General features: G+C 43.3%; 1 long non-coding RNA gene and 1 pseudogene across 9 annotated transcripts in view; both read left to right on the top strand.

Annotated features, from left to right (window-relative positions):
• LOC146404815 (uncharacterized) overlaps positions 1–19,804 on the top strand; it is a 779,473-nt gene that overhangs the window by 102,616 nt on the left and 657,053 nt on the right. The gene's annotated exons all lie outside the window — the stretch shown is intronic.
• Positions 7,934–8,604, top strand: LOC100519422 (malignant T-cell-amplified sequence 1 pseudogene; annotated as a pseudogene).

The following is a 19,804-nucleotide window of genomic DNA, read 5'->3' as shown; positions in this document are numbered from 1 at the left end:
TGCTGCTCCTGACTGTAGACTGAATGAACAAATGGAAATGCTAATGCTCTTCCTCGTCATTATTGCTGCAGTGTGATGTTTTCTCCCAAACCCTAAAAGCCTTTGCAATGTTTTTATTTAATGAGGATGTGAATCACAAATGTTTCCAAAGTAATAAGCTAATGTCTCTGCAGGGCCTCAAAGTTTAACTGTTTCTTCTCTCTGTGTGTGGGGCAGAAGAAATGTTTAAGGAGGCTCAGCTGATTCTCTATGAGTGTGTGGTGGGCAGCCTCTAGTTTCCTTCCTTGTGACCCTTGCTGAGGATGGTTCTAGAGAGTCAGAGCTCTTCCAGTGGAAGGCTAGAAGGCTAGCTTGCTGCTGTAGCCAGAGGTGGTGGTACTGCTGGCTGGTCATGCTGATCCTAGGTTAGCCTCAGGTTTTAGTTCTGCATTATTATTGTTGCTGAAGGCTAGCACAGCATACTTATTCACTGGGAGTCCTGTTATCTGGGATCTTATTCCTACCTGTCACTAGCCAGCTGAGTGTCTCTGAACAAGACACTGAATGTCTCAGTCCTTGGCTTTCTCATCCATGAACTGGGGATGGTACTTGTCTTACCTGCAAAGTCCTTGAGAAGGTCAAAGGAAACTGGGTAGGGGACTTGTGTGGGAAGTCCTACCCGAGGACTTATCCTCACACCTATCTAAGTCCAAACGGTGCTATTATTTTATGTCTGGTTTTTATACAAAGCCATGGTGGAAAAATATAGTCTTTACATTGATGTCCAAATTTCAGAAACCCAGTTCAAAACCACCATTATTTTGATAAAGTTTTAAAAAGTAAAGACCTCAGCATATGGAATCTTCTCTTTTTTTCTTGACAGGGCTTTATCTCTTATTTTTAAAAATGATATGGTGACCAGGAATCTTTCATATGGGTGATATATATAATGTATGTGGGATCCCATTTATCTGTACCACAAGTAGTCAGTCTTATCTAAAGCATGTTGCAGAATCATAGCTCCTAGGAGACCAGGGGGTCCAGTGATGACAGAAGAAGTTAGGAACTTGCTGTGGCACAGCCAAATTTGTCATCAGTCATCTAAGATGTCCAGTATCAGGGGATACCTGCAGTGGGAATCATAAAACCATGAATCAGCTAGATGGGAGGTGGTTCTACACACACCCTTTAGACAGCTTACACATGGCTGCGATTCAGCTTTTATTATGAGTTGCCATTTTTCTGTTCTACAAATAAGGTTCACATTGGTGACTCAACCAAACTAAAGAATTATTAGCATGCTGAATGTGAAATTGCCTAGGAAAGTTTAAAATAGGAGATAAATGTAAGGTATTATTTTGATATTTCTAAGAGTTCTGCATCTCAATTCATTCTTTTTAAAAGATTTATTTACCGAGATATAAATGCATTCCATAAGCAGCACACATCTTAAGTTGCATGTAAACTTATTCTTTTTTTTTTTTTTTTTTTTCTGCTGTATCTATGGCGTGAGAGAGTTCTTCAGGCCAGGGATCAAACCCACACCACCGCAGTGACCCAACCTGCTGCAGTGAGAATGCCAGATCCTTAACCCGCTGGGTCACAAGAGAAGTCCCTTATTAATTCTTGAAATTTTAAAATTCTTGAATCTTCTGTGCCTTATGTACTTGACCAAGAAGGTATTGTTGCAGTAGGTTATATATCAAGATTGGATTCATTCAGGCACTAAAGCTGATATAATAATATTACTGGAATAGGAACTGACTGCTTGCATACATCTCTCCAGTGAGGAATGTGTGTGTGTTTCAGTGCACTTATGTATGAGTATGAAATATGAACACATAGATAGAAGCATAAAAGATGAGTTATATAGGCGTGTGTGGAAGGGGAGGAGTGTGTGTGTGTGTGTGTGTGTGTGTGTGTGTGCATGTCTAATACGGCTCTTCTTCTACAAGGAATAGAGCCCCAGGGAAGAATAAGAACAATAAGGGCACAGGTACCTGGCCCTCGTCTGGAATGGAAAACACCTCAGGGTCTGGATACCAGGTTCCTTACCATTACCTGGGCTATGTGGTTTCTCCTGTCTACATGACATCTTTCCCTCCCTCCGTATGACTGCTCTGCCTCATCCCTGTCACCAGGTCCTCTGTTTCTGACTCGTAGTTTCTTTTTTCCTCATAACTATGTGACTTACACATGGCTTCAATCAGCCTTGGCCTCCCTCTATATCAAAGCTTTTTTTTTTTAAGTTTTGACTCCTACTAATAATGGAGCAATCTTTTCCATGTTTCTTAGTTTAAATTTCAGAGATAGGCCGGCCTGCTGTTTGTTTGTCTTTGGTTCAAGAGTTCACCTCTGGCCAGGGTGGGGGGCGGGTAGGGGAGGCACTTTTGGGACAAAACATGGCTTCCTACGTCTTTCCCTTGAGCAGAGAGTATAGGTTGGGCAATGTTACTTAGAATGCCTGGGAATTGACAGCTTAAATGTAGTGGAAGGGGAGACTGTGGCCAAGCAGTTACTTTGGGGGTTCCAGTGGATTTGGGGGCTCTGACAAGAGAAGGAAAGAATAGAAAAAGAGAACGTGTGCTCATGAAGGAGATGAAATTTCTCCCACCTATTTGGTAGCATCTGGACTTGTCCTACGATGAAAAGTCATGAACTGAGATGGGCAGCTAAACAGGTCACCATGAGAGCATGGCTTATAGATTTCCCAGAAGGTACTATAGCAGAGAGGAGCCCATGTTGTGGGAGAGGTGTGGGCCTGGTAGACCATGCTTCTAAGAAGAAGCCCTGACTCACAAAGCATCACACTTCTGCCGGTTTCACAGCTGAGTGAGGGCAGGGATGAAAGAAATGGTTATGAATACCATTTGCCTGTGGTCAGAGGCATTTACCACCTGTACATGTGAGTGCTTTCAAAGACATGAAGCCGCGTGGGGTGGGTGCTGCGGTTACAAGAGATGCCTCTTCCTTTCCCGGGTCTGCTCCCAATCCACAGCGGGGCTGGGCACTCACAGCAATGAGACGACCACCTGAGTGATGGCTCCTGTGAGCCAGGAGATGTGGATAGCAGAGTCAGTTCATAACTTTGAAGTTCTGGCCAAGCCTGTGTTTTTCTCTGCAAACCCCAGGGAGCTCAGTGGGAAAGCCTTCCCTGGCTGGCTCTCCTGCTGGACCTTTGCCCAGGGAGGGTAACGGTGGGTTGTTCGGCAAGCATTTTCCTTAGTAATTACAGGATGGATTTTGGGCTTTATGCATAAGAATGGAGGAGGTTGGCGTAGTGAGGAGGCTCTGTGATTTTCATGGTGGGTTGAGGAGGATTTGGAGACAGGGAAAAGTCTCTGAAGGGAGCAAGGACTCCTTCAACCTACAAACCGCAGTGATCGATAAGCAGTGATTAGCCATAGTCATTATTTTGAAAAAAATGCTATGTAGTCTGTACTGACATCTTATCTACATTCCCCCCTTTCCTGCTTTGTGCTGTGCCTGTTCTTTCTTTCACAGATCATGTTGCCCACACAACCTTCACCTGTGTCTTATAGCTGCACTGGTTTGGTGACCAAATTCAGTATAAGGTATCTTACAACTGGGTCGACATGTATAACTAACTGTCTGTTTGTTCACAGTCACTTTTTTTTTCTTTTTAAGGCTGCAGGTATGGCACATGGAAATTCCCAGGCTTGGGGTTGAGCTAAGTCTGTCACCTACACCACAGCTTATGGCAATGCTGGGTCCTTAACCCATTGAGCACAGCCAGGGATTGAACCTGCGTCCTCATGGATGCTAGTCAGCTTGATTTCCAGTGAGCCACAATGGGAACTCCCACAATCACTTTTGAAGGAGTTGAGTGTATGGCTCGTCCAAGCTACCCCACAGTCCCCCGTTTATGTTCCTAAGATCCTGCTGTCCTCATGTCCTTCCTTGCACAGCCCACCACAATGCACCCAGCCCTCTTTCCTCCAGTTCTCAGCTTGTGCTGAGGGGGACCAATAGCAAGTTATTTCTGAGGAAAGTGAGCATGGACCTCTCAGTTATTAATCTTGATGCAGAAAAGGCTGGGAGACTCAGCGGAAATGAATCTGATTAGTATCCATGAAGATGCAGGTTTGATCCCAGGCCTCACTCAGGGGGTTAAGGATCCTGCATTGCCGTGAGCTGTGCTGTAGGTCACAAACACGGCTCAGATCACAAGTTGCTATGGCTGTGGTGTAGGCCAGTGGCTACAGCTCCCGTTTGATTCCCTAGCCTGGGAATTTCCATATGCCACAGGTGTGGCCCTGAAAAGACAAAAAGAAAAAAGAAAAAAGAAAAAGAAAAGGTGGGAGAGCCATTAGACCACAACATAAGTCTTACTTCAGTTGCAGGAGAGAAGCAAGAAAAACTGGGTGGAAGCATCCTAGGTTGTCATGGGGACTAAGGAAGGGTTGGCAAGGGCCTCTAGGAGTCCTCAGCCAAAGTCAGCTGTCTGAGCACCCCGTGTTTTTCTAGGACTTAATGTCCCTAAAGCACTTGATCATTGGCTGGGAGCAGCCTGGAGGGAGTGTGGCTTTAGTACAAACATGGCAGTGGATTTCTGTGGCAGCAGCTGGGGCCCTTGACTGATCAAGCAACCTATAGCTGGGGAGGCTGGGAGGCTCACTTGGCTGCCTGTATGGGCAGTGATAAAATTCAACACTGTACGTGAGAAAAATGACTGTGTATTTGTGGCCTGAAGAAGTCTCAGAAGTGACCCTTTTTCACTTTTAAAAGTTATTATTTGACATTTCTTTATTTCTAAAGCTATATGCTTGGGATACTTATAGAAACAGACCCTGCCCTCAAGGATCTTATAACCTGGTGGGGGCTGCAGCCTAGGATGCTCTGTAATGAATGTGTGAACATGGAACACGCAGATTCACAGCCCGGTGATGACGCTGGTGGTGGGACAGAGTCACTGGATTACTGGAGAGGCTTGAGCTGGATTTTAAGGACCAACTCTTCAGGTAGAGGTGGGGGAGAGGATTCCATTAATATTCAAAGAGGCATGGATATGGGTTGACACTTAATTTTCATGTGGAAAACTTAACTGAGTTATTTTGGTACCATGTGTGGAAACTGTGGGGAGACAGATTTGGAATCAGTATAAGCAAGAGCTTTCTTTCTGATGGATAGAGCTTTGCAAAGGTGGGTGCATTTCCAGTGCTGCTCAGATCTGTTAGCGAGGGGGGTGGCGTCAAGCCTGAGTGGGTGCCTGTGATTCTTTTTTTTTTTCCTTTTTTTTTTTTGCTTTTTAGGGACGCACCTGAGGCATGTGAAAGTTCCCAGGCTAGGGGTCAAATCAGAGCTACAGCTGCCGGCTTACGCCACAGCCACAGCTTGGCCCAGGATCCGAGCTGCCATCTGCAACCTACACCACAGCTCACAGCAATGCTGGATCTCCAACCCACTGAGCAAGGCCAGGAATTGAACCAGCATCCTCATGGATACTAGTCGGATTCCTTTCTGCTGCACCACAATGGGAACTCCCAAGGGTGCTTGTGATTCTGAAGGTGATTTTAAAGGCCTTTCTGTCCTTGAGAATATGCGATTCAAAGGACCCCTTTCTGCCCTACATTACCTGGAAAGCAGCCCCAGGATAACCCTCTGCATCCCCTCCACCTCAGGCTCTGAACTGGTCTGTAATTTCCTCTTAGTCAGGGATTGGAACAGAGGGCCCTATATCTTTGAAGGGCCAGTTTCAATGCCCAACCCAAGACAGACAACAAAGACAGTGCCTTTCTTTGGCTAATCAAAAGAGAGATTTCCACCATTCTTCCAAAGAAGGAAGCCAGGCCATGAATATGAACAATGCACTGTAATTACTACTGCAAAGACTCTCCAAAACGCCATCCTTCCTGGAGAAGCCCTCCCAAGAGGCTTGATAAGTATCTGAGAGAAAACGGGTTGCTAATTAGCAAACAAGTTAGATTACATATATTTCTGACAATAACCATTTTTCATAGAGTTGGATTCTCATTGTTTAAATCTGATAGCCAAACCCACAATCAAAATGATGTTCGTTTTCAGAAGAAATATCAGAGAAGTGATGTTCCACAGGTTATTCAAGAGACATTACTTACTGCTAATTCTGAAAACTGGGAGTTATGGATAAAGCGAAAGTGTTAATTCCTGCCCAGACACATGCTGGTTGTGGGGCCTTGGAAATACGTCCGTCTTCCTGGGCCTGATTGTCCTCATCTGTAAAGTGGGGATTCAAAACCTACCAATACCTGTTAGAGGTTTTTGCTGAAAATGGCAGGCACAGACTCTGGCTGATGGATGCAGGAAACATTGTTTTAGAGGATGGAGATAGCTCCCAGAATCAATGGGAAAAGTGGCAGAAAGCAGGAGTGCTAGGATGGAGAGATCCCAGCCGAGGTCAAACCGGGAGCACTCTGGTGAGGACACCCCACTGGAACTTCCTTCTCTTGCTTGCTACTCTTCAGTCTTTGCTGCCCCTGAATGACCATTAACTGTCTCTTGTGTCTGTGAGTCACTCTTTACAGATTCAGAGACCCAGGGAGGAGCATCTGATTGCTGTATCCAGACCCTATGTTAGGCCCAAGCTGGTGAAACCTGGACGAAGAATGGCTGCTCTTTTAGCCTCTATGGTGTCTCCCAAAAGTTCCAGAGAAGGGAATTCCCCTCAACAAGAAGGTTTTTGGATACTGAGTGGTCAAAAACAAAATAAAACAAAACAAATGGATAACAGTCACTCTATTACCACACCATAATTTGTAAAATTGATTGTTGTGGCTCAGTGGTAACAAACCCAACTAGGATCCACGAGGATGTGGGTTTGATCCCTGGCCTCGCTCAGTGGGGTAAGGATCTGGCATTGCTGTGAGCTCTGGTGTAGGTCACAGATGTGGCTAGGTTCCCACCATGCTGTGGCCATGGTGTAGGCCAGTAGCTAAAGCTCCAATTAAACCCCTAGCCTGGGAACTTTCATATGCCACAGGTGTGGCCCTAAAAAGCAAAAAAAAGTAAGGGAAAAAAAAGGAAAAATAAACTGATGGTTATATGGTCAACTAAATCATACACACAAAAACGCTCTGCAAATGCCGGGAGTTACTGAAGTTGGGATTATCATCCTTCCACCTGTTTTTTTTTTTTTTTTTTTTTTTTTCTTTTTTCTCCCAAATGCAGCTTGTTTTTTCTTGCTTTTCCATTTCTTTGTTCCAATTCACCTTTCCTCTCCTGGATTGGCTATCACAACGTCTGGCTCTCCCTTCTCTTCTTCAGCACTCTAGTCCTCCCCCTGTTAGATTTGTAGCATTGTTGCATTTGAGCTCTTGGAGGAATCAGTGAAATGGTTTTCACCCTGGGTTCCATGGAGTGCTAGGGTCTAGCTTAGAAAGAGCTGTCAGGGGTTGGTAATGGGGGAGATTGAAGGCTATTGACCTCTTTCTAGCAGGTTGAGTTTCCCAGAAAGTCAACCCAGAGCTAGAGTTTAAAGCAGAGGATGCTTAAGGAACACCTTGGGATCAGTACCTATGTAGGGGTGTGGGAAAATGGGAGTGGACAGAGGGAGAAGTCGAGCTGTGATGCAGCCCAACAACAGTGTCAGTTGACTGAGAAGGAGTCTGGAACTGAAATGATCCTTCATAGTTGTCCTGAGTTGGGCCAAGATGGCTGGGTCATCACTGAATGTGGACTGCCCAGGGAAGGAGGTATGAGGGAGCTCTCTGAAGCTGAGGCAGTTCTTGAAGCTTCAGCTTAAGACTGTCTGCTGCCTTCAGCTGCAGCAACTATGGCAACAAGTTCTTCCCTAAAGGGGGGTTCTGGGTAGCACATGGAAGCATCCACAATAGGCCGTATTCCTCCTTCCCTGCCCAGCTTCACCAAGAGAGAAGCAGCTTTGCTTTGACCTGTTTTATAGTTAGTGTTTCTATATCATAGCCCCTTTGAAAGATGGATTCTATTGCTAAAAAATTTGGACATGAGCCATGGACGACAGCCCCCCCAACCATCCCTGCCGGCTGTCCCTGGTGACCGTCTCAGCCGGTCTCGGTAATTCAGTTTTCTCCCCGAGCCTTGCCCTTTTCACTTTGGATCATGAACTTCAAGAGGTTCGATGAGAAAAGAATGTGTCCAACTGCATCCAGGTGAAAACCCCCATCATTAAGGGTATTAAGAACCAGCTGATAGAGCAGTTCCCAGGTATGGAGCCATGGATGAATCAAATCATGCCTAAGAAGAACCCGGTCAAAATAGTGCAGGGCCATGAGCACATAGAAATCCTTACGGTGAACGGAGAGTTACTGTTTTTCAGACAAAGAGAAGAACACTTTTATCCAATGCTGAGGCTGCTCCACAAATACCCCTTCATCCTGCCCTGACAGCAGGTCGATAAGGGAGCCATCAAGTTCGTGCTCAGCAGAGCCAATATCATGTGTCCAGGCTTAACCTCTCCCTGAGCCAAGCTCTACCCTGCTGCCATGGATACAGTGATGGTGATCATGACAGAAGGAAAGCAGCACACCCTGTGTGTCTGAGTCATGAAGATGTACGCGGAAGAAATTGAGAAGGTCAACAAGGGAATCGGGATTGAAAATATCCATTTTTTTAAATGACGGGCTATGGCACATGAAGATGTACAAGTGAGCCTCGGAAGAAGGGCGCCTGCGCTCCACATGGACCTTGTGCTGGGCTCTGTGTCTGTGTCTGTGTTATGGCGTGCAGACAGCACATCAGTGGTTAGCAGTTCAACAGACCCTAAAGTGGAGAGGGGAGTAAAGGTTTGGAATAAATAAAAAAATTTTTTTTGGACATTACTCTTTTTTTGTCTTTTTCTTTCTTTTTTGTCTTTTTTTGTCTTGTTTTGTTTTGTTTTTTGGTCTTATTAGGTTCCCAGGCTAGGGGTCGAATCAGAGCTTTAGCTGCTGGCCTGCACCACAGCCACAGCAAAGCAGGATCTAAGCCGCATCTGCGACCTACACCACAGCTCATGGCAATGCCTGATCCTTAACCCACTGAGTGAGGCCAGGGATTAAACCCACATCCTTATGGATTCTAGTCATATTCATTTCTGCTGAGACATGACAGGAACTCCTGGACATCACTGTTCTTGTCCAGCCCTCTTATTTTTTAAGGAAGGAAATCGAGGCCCAGCTTCGCTGATTCCTAATATACTCTCCTTTCTATTACACCAGGCCTGGCATCTCTTTATCTTTGTTTCATTTCTTTATATCTAACACCCCTAAGGATGGACTAACTGAATGTGGCAGACACTGCTGGTTTCCTAGTAATAGTTACACTCTATTTCTTTCTTCCTATAGAACCTCATTTTTTGCATAGTGGCATGTGTTCAGTTAAAAATCCTCATCCTCCTTTCCCAGCTTAGTCTACAGCTAGTGGTATCCATATAGCAGTTCTGGCTCATGGGAAGTAAGCTGAAGCCCTCTGAGGAAGCTCTTCTTGCTTACTATAAGCGCTACCACTTCTTGCTTCCCCTTTGACTTCTTCCTGCTGCCTGGAATGCAGACACATTGGATAGAAATCCAGCAGCTATTCTGAGAGAATGAGGACAAGTTTCATATTCTAAGAATGGCAGAGCAGAAAGCTAGAAGTGCCTGAGTCTAGATAGGTTTGTGGAGCTCTCATCTCTCTCTCTTGGACATATGTGAGGGAAATAAAAATTCATATCTATTTAAGGTGTTGCTATTTGGAGCTTGGGTTGTCAAATCCAGTCTCGGATGGATACATTAAGTTAAACAGAGAAAGCAGGATCTTGGGCTGTGTTCAGATTGATATCTTCAATTGCTCTGGTCTCATAGTCATCAAAATCTCAGACCTGAGAAATCCATGGCTTCCTGCATGAAGCCTTAGTGAAGGAACAGGACAGTGAACTAGGAACTTAGAAAACTGGGCTCCATGAAAACTGGGTTCCAAGTCCATTTCTGCCATTTACTAGTTGTGTAGTTTGGGCAGGCTGGGTAGCTTCACAGGGGCTCAGTTCACCCTATTGTAAAGACAGAGAATTGAGGTAAATCTCAAAGTTTCCTCCCTTTGTTCCAAGTTACTGTTTCTCTCTGCCGATGAAATGAGTCTACAATGGAAGTAGATCTGTGTAGAGTCACAATTTGGGGCAGTAGTTATAGGTTAGGAGGTTGTGGGTGGGACAAGTGTGAGAAATAGCTTTGTTCTTAGAGGCTATTTCTTTCTATGTATAGTCCAGTTTACTAAGGGTTTCCTTCATACAAACGTTTTCAGATTTTTTGCTATTGGCTTACTCAGAGTAATTAAGCACAATTACAAAATTAGTGCAGATCTCTGTAATCAGGTACTAACAATGTGTAATTAAGTAACTACATCTTGTAATTAGAGACTTGAAAATGCAGGGCCATTTTAGAGTCTCTGTCCTACTTTGTCAAAAAGTTGTCCCAAATCTACACATAGAACATTTAAGACATTTACTTTATCCCATAGTTGAATGGGTGCTTTTTATTCCTGTAAATTATTAACAACACCCCTTTCCCCTGTTAGGTGGTAGTAACTTTGTATTTTATTTTCCAATCAAACATCTTTTTTGGTCACAGAATTAAAATAAACTTTCTTCATATTTTAAGAGAAGTATGTGTGACTTGAAAATCAAGTAGGGGGTTTGAGAAATGAAAGGAGAGAAATGCTGGTTTCAATTGAGAGCACATAAAATAGAAGCTGGCAGGCTTGGGAATAGCGATTTGAATTCTAGAAAAGGAAATCCAGAATAGCACTACATGAATAACACTGAAGTCTATATCATCACTCGTTAGAAATGGATTTTGGCTAATTTTTCCAGGTATTTTATGTGCATCAAAATTTTTGGATGCATAATATTTTTATTGTTTGAGAAATTCATTATGGGGGTTCCAAGATAATGTAAATGCTCCAGATTTGTGAGATCCCTAGTTTTTTCAAATGGATTTGCCAGAATGGTTCTCCAGAGAGCACCCCAGGAAGCTTCAAAGGGAGTCTTCTGCTCCTTTTCCATTCTAAAGAATAGCACATCTTGTTGCCGTGGTAATGGGCTAAGAGCTGGGTGCAGTCACCGTATTGGTGGCATAGAAATCCATAAATAGCAACTCACATTTGAGGCATATAGAAGCAAGATGATATGGTCTCTAATTCTTCCCTTCCTTAGAGGGTTGTAAATTCCTTAGAACTTAGAATCCCTAAGAGGTAAATGAGGTGCCCTAGACTGGGAGTTAGTGTATACTTCATTTTGGTGCCAGGTTCGCTTTTGACTAGTCTTATGATTTTTCTGTTTCCTCACCTGGGATATGTACCTAAAAATGGTTCTTTTAGTTTATCTAGTTATGAGGGTCCAATGGAAAAAGGATATGGAAAAGAGAAAAGATAGTGATAAAGCATATCTTTGTGTGAGGTGTTCTCTTCTATGATTATTTTGGGATATGGGCAATTTTGGGGTGTGCTTACATTTTCTTCGTGTATATCGCTGCTCATTTTACTTATTCAGTGTAGCTTTTTAAAGCTGGCAGGGTATTCTGATGAAACACCCCCTTTTTGTAGATGAAACCAAGGCCCAGAGAAATCAACTGATTTGCCTAAAGGTCAAAGTTGGCTAGTAACGGAGCCATTTTAGAATGAAATTCTTTTTTTTTTTTTTGTCGTTTTGCCATTTCTTGGGCCGCTCCTGGGGCATAGGAGGTTCCCAGGCTAGGGGTCTAATCGGAGCTGTAGCTGCCGACCTGCACCACAGCCACAGCAACGCAGGATCCATGCAGCATCTACAACCTACACCACAGCTCATGGCAACACCGGATCCTTAACCCACTGAGCAAGGCCAGGGATCAAACCTGCCACCTCATGGTTCCTAGTCGGATTCGTTAACCACTGTGCCACTATGGGAACTCCTGGAATGAAATTCTTTTGACTACCCATCAAGTGCCCTCCCAGTCACTCTTATCACACATGGCTAGTGTTATCCTTGGGGCCTGACTGGAATTGGGGTACCATCTACCCTCAGGGATATATCTCTAGGAGTAAAGCAGACCCTTCCACACTGACATTTTCCCTAGAAGAGATCTGGATGTTGATGCTTCTTAGTAGCTCTTTTCCTGAAAGATAGGAGGAGGCTAGAATTGCATTTGGTGAACTGAGACAAAGCTTTCTCAGGTGAATTATGGAAACTTGTGATAAAAAAGAAAAGCATAGGGTGAACTGGCTCTGTCCTATGCAGAATGTGAGGGTGGTATTATGGGGACTTCAGCTGAGAATAGAGGGTGCGAGCTTGTTAGGGCAAGCATGAAGGAGACATTGATGTCAAGTAGTTTTTATTCTATGCAGGAGGTAGTTTTGTGACTTTGGATAGAGCAGGTTGGTGGTGGATTCCAATCTATAGTGTATACACACTCTAGTTGTCATGTTCTTGTACCACAAATTAAAATATGCACATTCTTCAGCTTTTAGTGGTTACCATTTGCTAATTGTTAACTGAGATGATTGGGTTTGATGGTCTGCTTACAGTTGGTGGAAATAGTGCTTTTTCTTTACTATTTGATAAAAGAACTCATTTTTGATGACTGAGTCCACTCTGTGGAATGGATACAAAATTTACAGAGGAGTTAATGTAAATATAACTTATAGGCAGAACTATAATTGTGATATAGCATGATTTTTATTACCTTATCTCTCCTTACTAGGGAATGGAGAAAATTTGAGACATTTCTAGTTCTATTCAGCATTTCTTCTTTCAATACTTTAATTTTAAATTTCTTGTCTTTATTTCCCTGCAATTTGCATCTCATATGATGAAATTGCCTTATAACTTTTGATTAAGTGATTGATATCAACTAAGGAAACTGTTCAGTGTCTTTATGTATAGTTATCAAAGTTCAAACTGGATTTCTAAATGGACCACATCTCTGAAGCTCTAGCTACCTTAGTTCATATTCATACTGTTCCTAATATCATGCTAAAACTTTTAATTCACACTTATAAACAATGCCATTTCCCTAGTATTGGGAAAGCCTATTTTTTTCTGTATGTCTGCCCAGGGCTGAGCTGTTCAGACCTGTGCTGTGGCAGCAAAAAGTTTCCTAATACTAGTTTTTTTTTGACTAAATGAGAACAATGACTGGAAGTGTAATCACTGTCTATAGAAGTGCATCAAATTATATGAAATTCTTTTATTATGTAGTTTTGATGAACAGCGACATCATATATTTTGTCCACCCTGGGTCAACAGCATTGTGTTCTCCATTTAATTATTTTAAATAATGTCTAAGTAATGTTTAATCTATGTTAAGTCAGAAACTGTGAAGGGTCTGAGATTTTATTGCACATGCAAGCTAACAAGTTACCCTTCCAGAGCATGTTGTGTGTACGTTTGTGTGTGTGTGTCTGTGGACTAATAGAAAATAGAATATTTCTGGGTCAGACACAAAGACAGTTCATTATGTACGGAAAACCCTGCAACTTCTTAGCACTAGTTCTCCAAGCCCCAGTCTGCACACGGGGATATGCTGAGGGCCAGACAATAGCTGTGCGTGGGTGGGTATGTTACAGGAGAGAAAGAAAGCTGTGAGGAAGCTCTGATCTTTCTTACATAGGGCCTCTGGCAACTACCATCCTTCACTTCTGAGACAGAGAGAGAGAGAGGCCATACTTTTTTTTTTTTTCTTTTTAGGGCTGAACCTGAGGCATATGGAAGTTCCCAGGCTAGGGGTCGAATCAGAGCTGCAGCTTTGAGTCTACACCTCAGCCACAGCAACACTGGATCAGAGCACATCTTGCTGCAAAGCTGGATCTTTAAACCACTGAGTGAGGCAGGGATTGAACCTCACAGACACTATGTCGGGTTCTTAAGCCTCTGAGCCACAGCGGACACTCTGAGAAATGGTTCTTTCGTCTCTTTAGACCTTTCTTTAGTAATCCCGTCTTCTTCAGGGTGGGAAGGAGGAGCCTTTACCTTTACTACCCTGGAATGTTTCTGGGGAGGGGTCTTGAAGCCTCACTGTGTTGGTCTGGAAACCAATCCTTCTTCTGAGCTGAAGGGATACCCTAGCTCTAGTTTTCAAAGTTGTTTGCTATTCACACATCCTGGGAGAGGTAGTTTGAGATGTGCATTAAAACCAAACTCATGGAGAATTCTCCGTCCACAGATATGTAGACAGCATCTTTCTCATAAACAAATTAATCAAAGAACAAAAGCACATAAATGTTTGAGGCCCCTGATGAACTACAGGATACAATTTTAACTTTTCAGCTTGGTATCCAAGGCCTTTCTTTCTTTGGCCACCTCCTAACAACTCTGATCATCTGCTTGGACGTAACTGTCTTCTCAGAGCAGGCTTTACCTTTCTACATAGTCTGTCTTCATGGCCCTCGTTCTCACTACCCCTGCTCTGGGTGTGCCCTCCCTCATCTCCTTTCTGTCTTTGCCATATTTAAGAACGAGTTCATCAAGGCTACATCACCCATCAGGCGCCCATCCTGTCCAGTTTTAGGACAGGTGCGTATTCTTATCTGAGCTAATACTAAAGCCTGACATTCATTCGCTGCAGAGGGAAGAGTGTGACCTGATTTCCTTGCAAGCAGGCTATCACCCCCAGGGCTTGACTGTTTTAAGGTTGGATCCTGGTTGGGAGTAAAGTGGCCTGTGGCCTGGTTAACCTGGCACCTCAGTCCCTCAAAGGCCCCTTAGATTAAAAGCAGGTTGTTGAGAAAGCCAAAGTTGAGGATTGCATTCGCATCCACTAAATTCAGGATCAAAATGTGCCGCAGCATCTTTAACCATGCCCTATGTCCAGCTCCAATCAGCCTTCTAGAGAAGGGCTTTTCGATCATGAGAAACACCTGAGGATACTTATTTGGTAGGTCTGGGGAAGGACCTGAGAATTTGCATTTCTAAAAAAGCTCCTACACTACTGCTACTGGCCCATGGAACAGGCTTTAAGAGGAAAGGTTCTAGATAATTTTTAGTGACCAGGGTATGTGTGTGCATACATGTGAGTCTCTGCAAATGCGGTTTATCTGGAAAAAGAATCCAGAAAAGGAACTGATATTTCTAAGCATATTATATCAGAGGTAGGGTTTTTTTCTTTTCCATTTTACAGCTGAGAAACTGAGATTAGAGAGGATCTTTCCGATAATAAGCAGAAAAGCTGGACTTCACATTCATTCCTCCTCATTTCAAATCTTGTCTGTTCACCATGTCAAGGTATTTCAGGCCTTTTGACTAACAAGTGGAACTCCTAATTGGAATAATCCCCCTGGGCAGGCTGCAGGCCCCGAATAACCACACAATGGTTTAGCTGAGATGTGCTGTGGTGCAGCCAGTCCCTTGTGTGGTCAGCTTGGTTCTAGTTGAGGAGAGTGCCTTGGAAACCAAGGTACCTTATAATCAGAAGCGTGTTGGAAAGTTCACAGAGTTCTTCATCTGCTCAGTAATTTTTCTTGAATTCAAGAAAATTCAGACCACATTATCCTCTGTAATTTCCAGAACCTAATAGCTCTTGAAAACTTTTCCCAGTGGTTATTCATTGCTCTCCTGATTGGGACATTTAGCGTTTAACCAAATGGTGGGAGGTGAATTCCAGGAAATAGCTTCATAGGGCTGGGCAGAGGGGCTGCCCCTTCCTGGCCTCCTCATCCCCCCAACCCCACCCCAGCCCTACCTAATCCTGACCACACCTGTGGTCTCTGTGTGGTCTTGGGGGTGGAGTCAGGCCAGTGAGCCAGGGGCAGGGATGTTTCAACCCTCATCTTATGGTACCCATTTCACATAGTGGGAGCTCCCTAAATGTTCAGGACTCCTGGTCACCCATCCCAGGAAGGCCCAGCAGGAACAAGTGAGCTCTGTGACTCTCAGACCTGGCAACATGTCACAGTCACTTGGGGAACTTTAGAAAAATGCTGATTCCCAGCCTCACTCGGATCTAGTGATTCTGAATCTCTGTAGATGGTGACCTGTCTTTTTAGAAGAGCTTCTTGGTTGATACTGATACAGGTGGTTCTTTGACCAGCCTTCAGGACCCTTGGATGCAGAAGGGAAGAAGCCCTCATGCCACTTTGGCAGTCAAAGCTGACTCCTGTCACCACTTATTCCTAAGCCCATAGGCAGATCATTTTCCCCAACCTAGGCCTCCGTTCTTACACCTACAAAATCAGGGGTCAGGTTAGGTAACTTATTTGGCTCCTCATGGTTTTAAGTTCCTAATACTCAGCTGTGGTGGGCTGTGGCCCTATAGAAAGCTCCAAGTGGCCTTAGAATCACAGTCACCTAAAGTTCTTCTGAGATGTGGCTCCTTGTTTAGTCTTGCTTGACCCCTGTTTGGGTGTAAAACAGAGTTCTTGCCCTCCAGGGCACTGTAGGACAAACCACTGTGGTATTTGTGCCACTTTTAGGGCCCAACTCCTTCCTCACTAGTCATGTGGAGATACTAGATATTACCATTTTTTCAGGGTAGTAGTATTTTAACTGGTTTAATTCAGTTTGGCCTTAAACTCACTCAGCATCATGACAAGTCTAGCACTCTGCTAGAGTCCTGTAGTTGAATGGCTTTCCATCTGGCTGTGGCAACAGGATGTCAATACCTCGAACAGGATTGGGATTCTGGATGGGACTGTGGGTGTTCAGGGGTAGGAAGATGGGAATGCTCTGGAAGTGTGGGAAGCTTCATGGAAAAGTTGGTGCAGTTTTAACTGAGACTCTAGGCATAGGTAGAAGTCCCAGATGGACAGAGATAAAAGAAATGGGCTACTATAGGAAGAGGAAGCATCCTGGACACACATTCTGGATTCTTTCTAGAATAGGCAGGAGACTAACTGGAAAGGATGGACTGGGGAGTATAAGATAAGCGGGGGGAGGGTGAAACATTGACACATTGAAGAGTTTAGACACTGTCCTATGGCAACAGGGAGTCACGGAAGGCTCTTGAATGAAGCAAGAATGTGATATAAGCACTGTTCTGGGAAGATAGCTTGGAGTAGTGTGTATGGACATAATGCTCTAGAGAGGAGAGGAAGTAATTATTACTCCTATTAATTCCTATCAGTCAAGGAGTTTATGTGTGGCTGTGGCTACTGTCCTGGGAGCCCACTTCTGGGGCTGCCCTTGATTCTTTGGTGTGATGAAAACTCTTCACCTTAGGTTGAGTTCTCCTGGTGCAACATGACCTCAGTCGGTTCAGTACACATTTACTCAAACACTTCTTTGTTTGCAGCATTCAGTTAGGCTCTGTAGAGGATATAATGGCAATTAAGACAGGGACCCTCCTTTCAAGAAGATTATGATCTAGTAAGTAGCTATGTTCCTGACTTCTAGGTCCTGGACCCATGCCAGTGAGGTTCAAGAATTGTCTATCCTGCATCGACTCCCTTATCCATTCTGTAAGGACCTTACTTTGTATGAGGAGGTACAAGGCACAAATGAGAATTCATCTAAAAAATTCTCTCCCTGCTCTCATAAGCCTTGGAGTCTTTATGTGGATTTGGGATCACAAAATTAACAATTACCTGCTGAATAATCTCTCTACTCTAAGTGAAAAAAAAGCCAAAGGAGGAAGAGAAGGTGGTGATGACAGAGGCTGGAGAAACCTTTGTTACTGAGCAAAAGGGCTTTTGTGGCCATGGGGCAGAAAGCCAAACTCTGACAGCGGGTGTTTGCAGCAAAGTAAGGGTTTATTGCAGGTGCCAAGTGAGGGAATGGGAGACAAGTCTCAGACCCACTCCAACTTGATCTCGGACTGAGGGGTTTTTATAAAGGGGAAGAACAAAAAACCTGGGATTGATCATCTTCTTGTGATATTTCTCTGACATTTCTTAATCGTGTTTGGGGAGCCAGGATGCCTACGGTTTACAAGTCACTGGTCTGGTGATCCATGAGCTGGGGGCTCTGTTAGCTCCTCTTGTCCTGGAGAAACAGCCTGAGTCTGTAGTTTAATGATGTTATTGGCAACAGGAATTTTATTTATTTATTACAAAAATTTTGTGTGTGCTCAAAAACCCAGAACTCCCTGATGGTTTGGGGGAAGTTTTTTAAATTATTAAAGTATAGTTGATTTACAGTGTTGTGCCAGTTTCTGCTATACAGCACAGTGACTTGGTAATGTACATATATACTTCAAAAAAACCTATTCCTTTCCCCATGGTTTTTATCAGGATACTGGATACAGTTTTCTGTGCTATACAGTAGGACCTCATTGCTTATACATTCTAAATGTAGTAGTTTGCATCTACCAATCCCAAATTCCCAGTCCATTCCATTTCCTCCTTCCTCCCCCATGGCAACCACAAATCTATTCTTTATGTCTGTGAGTCTGTTTTTGTTTTGTAGATAGGTTCATTTGTGCCATATTTTAGATTCACATAGTTTTTGTTTTGTAGATAGGTTCATTTGTGCCATATTTTAGATTCACATATAAGTGATATCATATGGTATTTGTTTTTCTCCTTCTGACTCCCTTCACTTGGTATGGTAATCTCTAGTTTGCATCCATGCTGCTATGAATGGCATTATTTATTCTTTTGTTATGGCTGAGTAGTAGTCCATCGTATATATGTACCACATCTTTTTAATCCATTGACCTGTTGATGGACATTTAGATTGTTTCCAGTCTTGGCAATTGTGAATAGTGCTGCTATGAACATAGGTGTGCATGTATCCTTTTGAACATGTTTTGTCTGGGTATATGCCTAAGAGTGGGATTTCTGGATCATGTGATATTTCTATTTTTAGTTTTCTGAGGAAGCACGATACTGTTTTCCATAGTGGTTGTGCTAACTTACATTCCCACCAACAGCGAAAGAGGGTTTTCTTTTATTCATACCCTCTTCAGCATGTGTTATTTGTAGATTGACAACAGCAATTTTGGTCATCTGACTCTGGTTGATTAGTGTTCAGTCAGAACAGGATGGAGGTTAGAGGCAACAAGAAAGGAAATAAAATTTTGGATAGAGGGGTTAACCATAAACTTGGCAGGGGGTCTTGATGTTAGGGGAACTCAGTCTCTCCTTCTTGGAGAGGGCGAGACTTTGTCTAGCAAGGAGAGTGGCACTGTCCTAGAGCAGTGATGTGAGCCACAAATGTCATTTTAAGTTTTCCGGTAGTCACATTAAAAGAAAATGAAAAGAAACAGGCAGAATTAATTTTGATATGTTTTATTGAAGCTACTAAAGAATTATTATTTCAACATGTAAGAAATATAAAAATTATTAATTAGGCATTTTACATTTTTTTTGGTACTGAATCTGATATTTTTAGAGGTGCATTTTACACATACAGCTCATTTTGCTTTGGACTAGCCACATTTCAGGTGTTTGGTAGCCACATGTGATGGACATCACAGAACAGTGGGTAGGCAGGCAATTCTGTGTAGTTGTGTTACCTGCTAAGTGGAAGAAGGCACTTTGCAGGGTGGGCTAGGTGGGTAGAGGGACGTCTCAGTACACCTGTTGTAGGAAGGAAAAGCCCTGAGCCCAAGAAAGCAGACGTGCCATGGGAAAATGAGAAATAAAAATAAGTTCCAGGGACTTAAAAGACTCAGTGCGGGGAGGTATCCACATTTTCTGACACAACAAACACATTCTAAATGGCTTTGGGAGAAAAGAGGCCCTGAATAGGAGCTGCGTTTCCAGAGAAATGAGAGTCCTTAAAGCTGTCTGAATAGAAAATAAGGTTATCATTATGCCTTATCATTAGAAGAGAGAAGAATATTAAAAGGACTAAGTTAAGCTTGAATAAAAAAAGATAAATTCCAAGTAAACTGGCATACAGTTTATCCATGACTGGATTTGCTGTAATAAAGTCAGTGAGGGAATAAGCTGGGTGATTTACAGGGAGCCTGCTTCTGTAAAATTT

The sequence above is a fragment of the Sus scrofa genome, chromosome 3, assembly GCF_054392235.1.
Source record: "Sus scrofa isolate SSC_HxYL_T2T_F1_AM1 chromosome 3, Sscrofa_HxYL_maternal_Yorkshire_Landrace_v2.0, whole genome shotgun sequence".
NCBI lineage: Eukaryota > Metazoa > Chordata > Mammalia > Artiodactyla > Suidae > Sus > Sus scrofa.
This window is presented reverse-complemented; position numbering and strand designations above follow the sequence as displayed.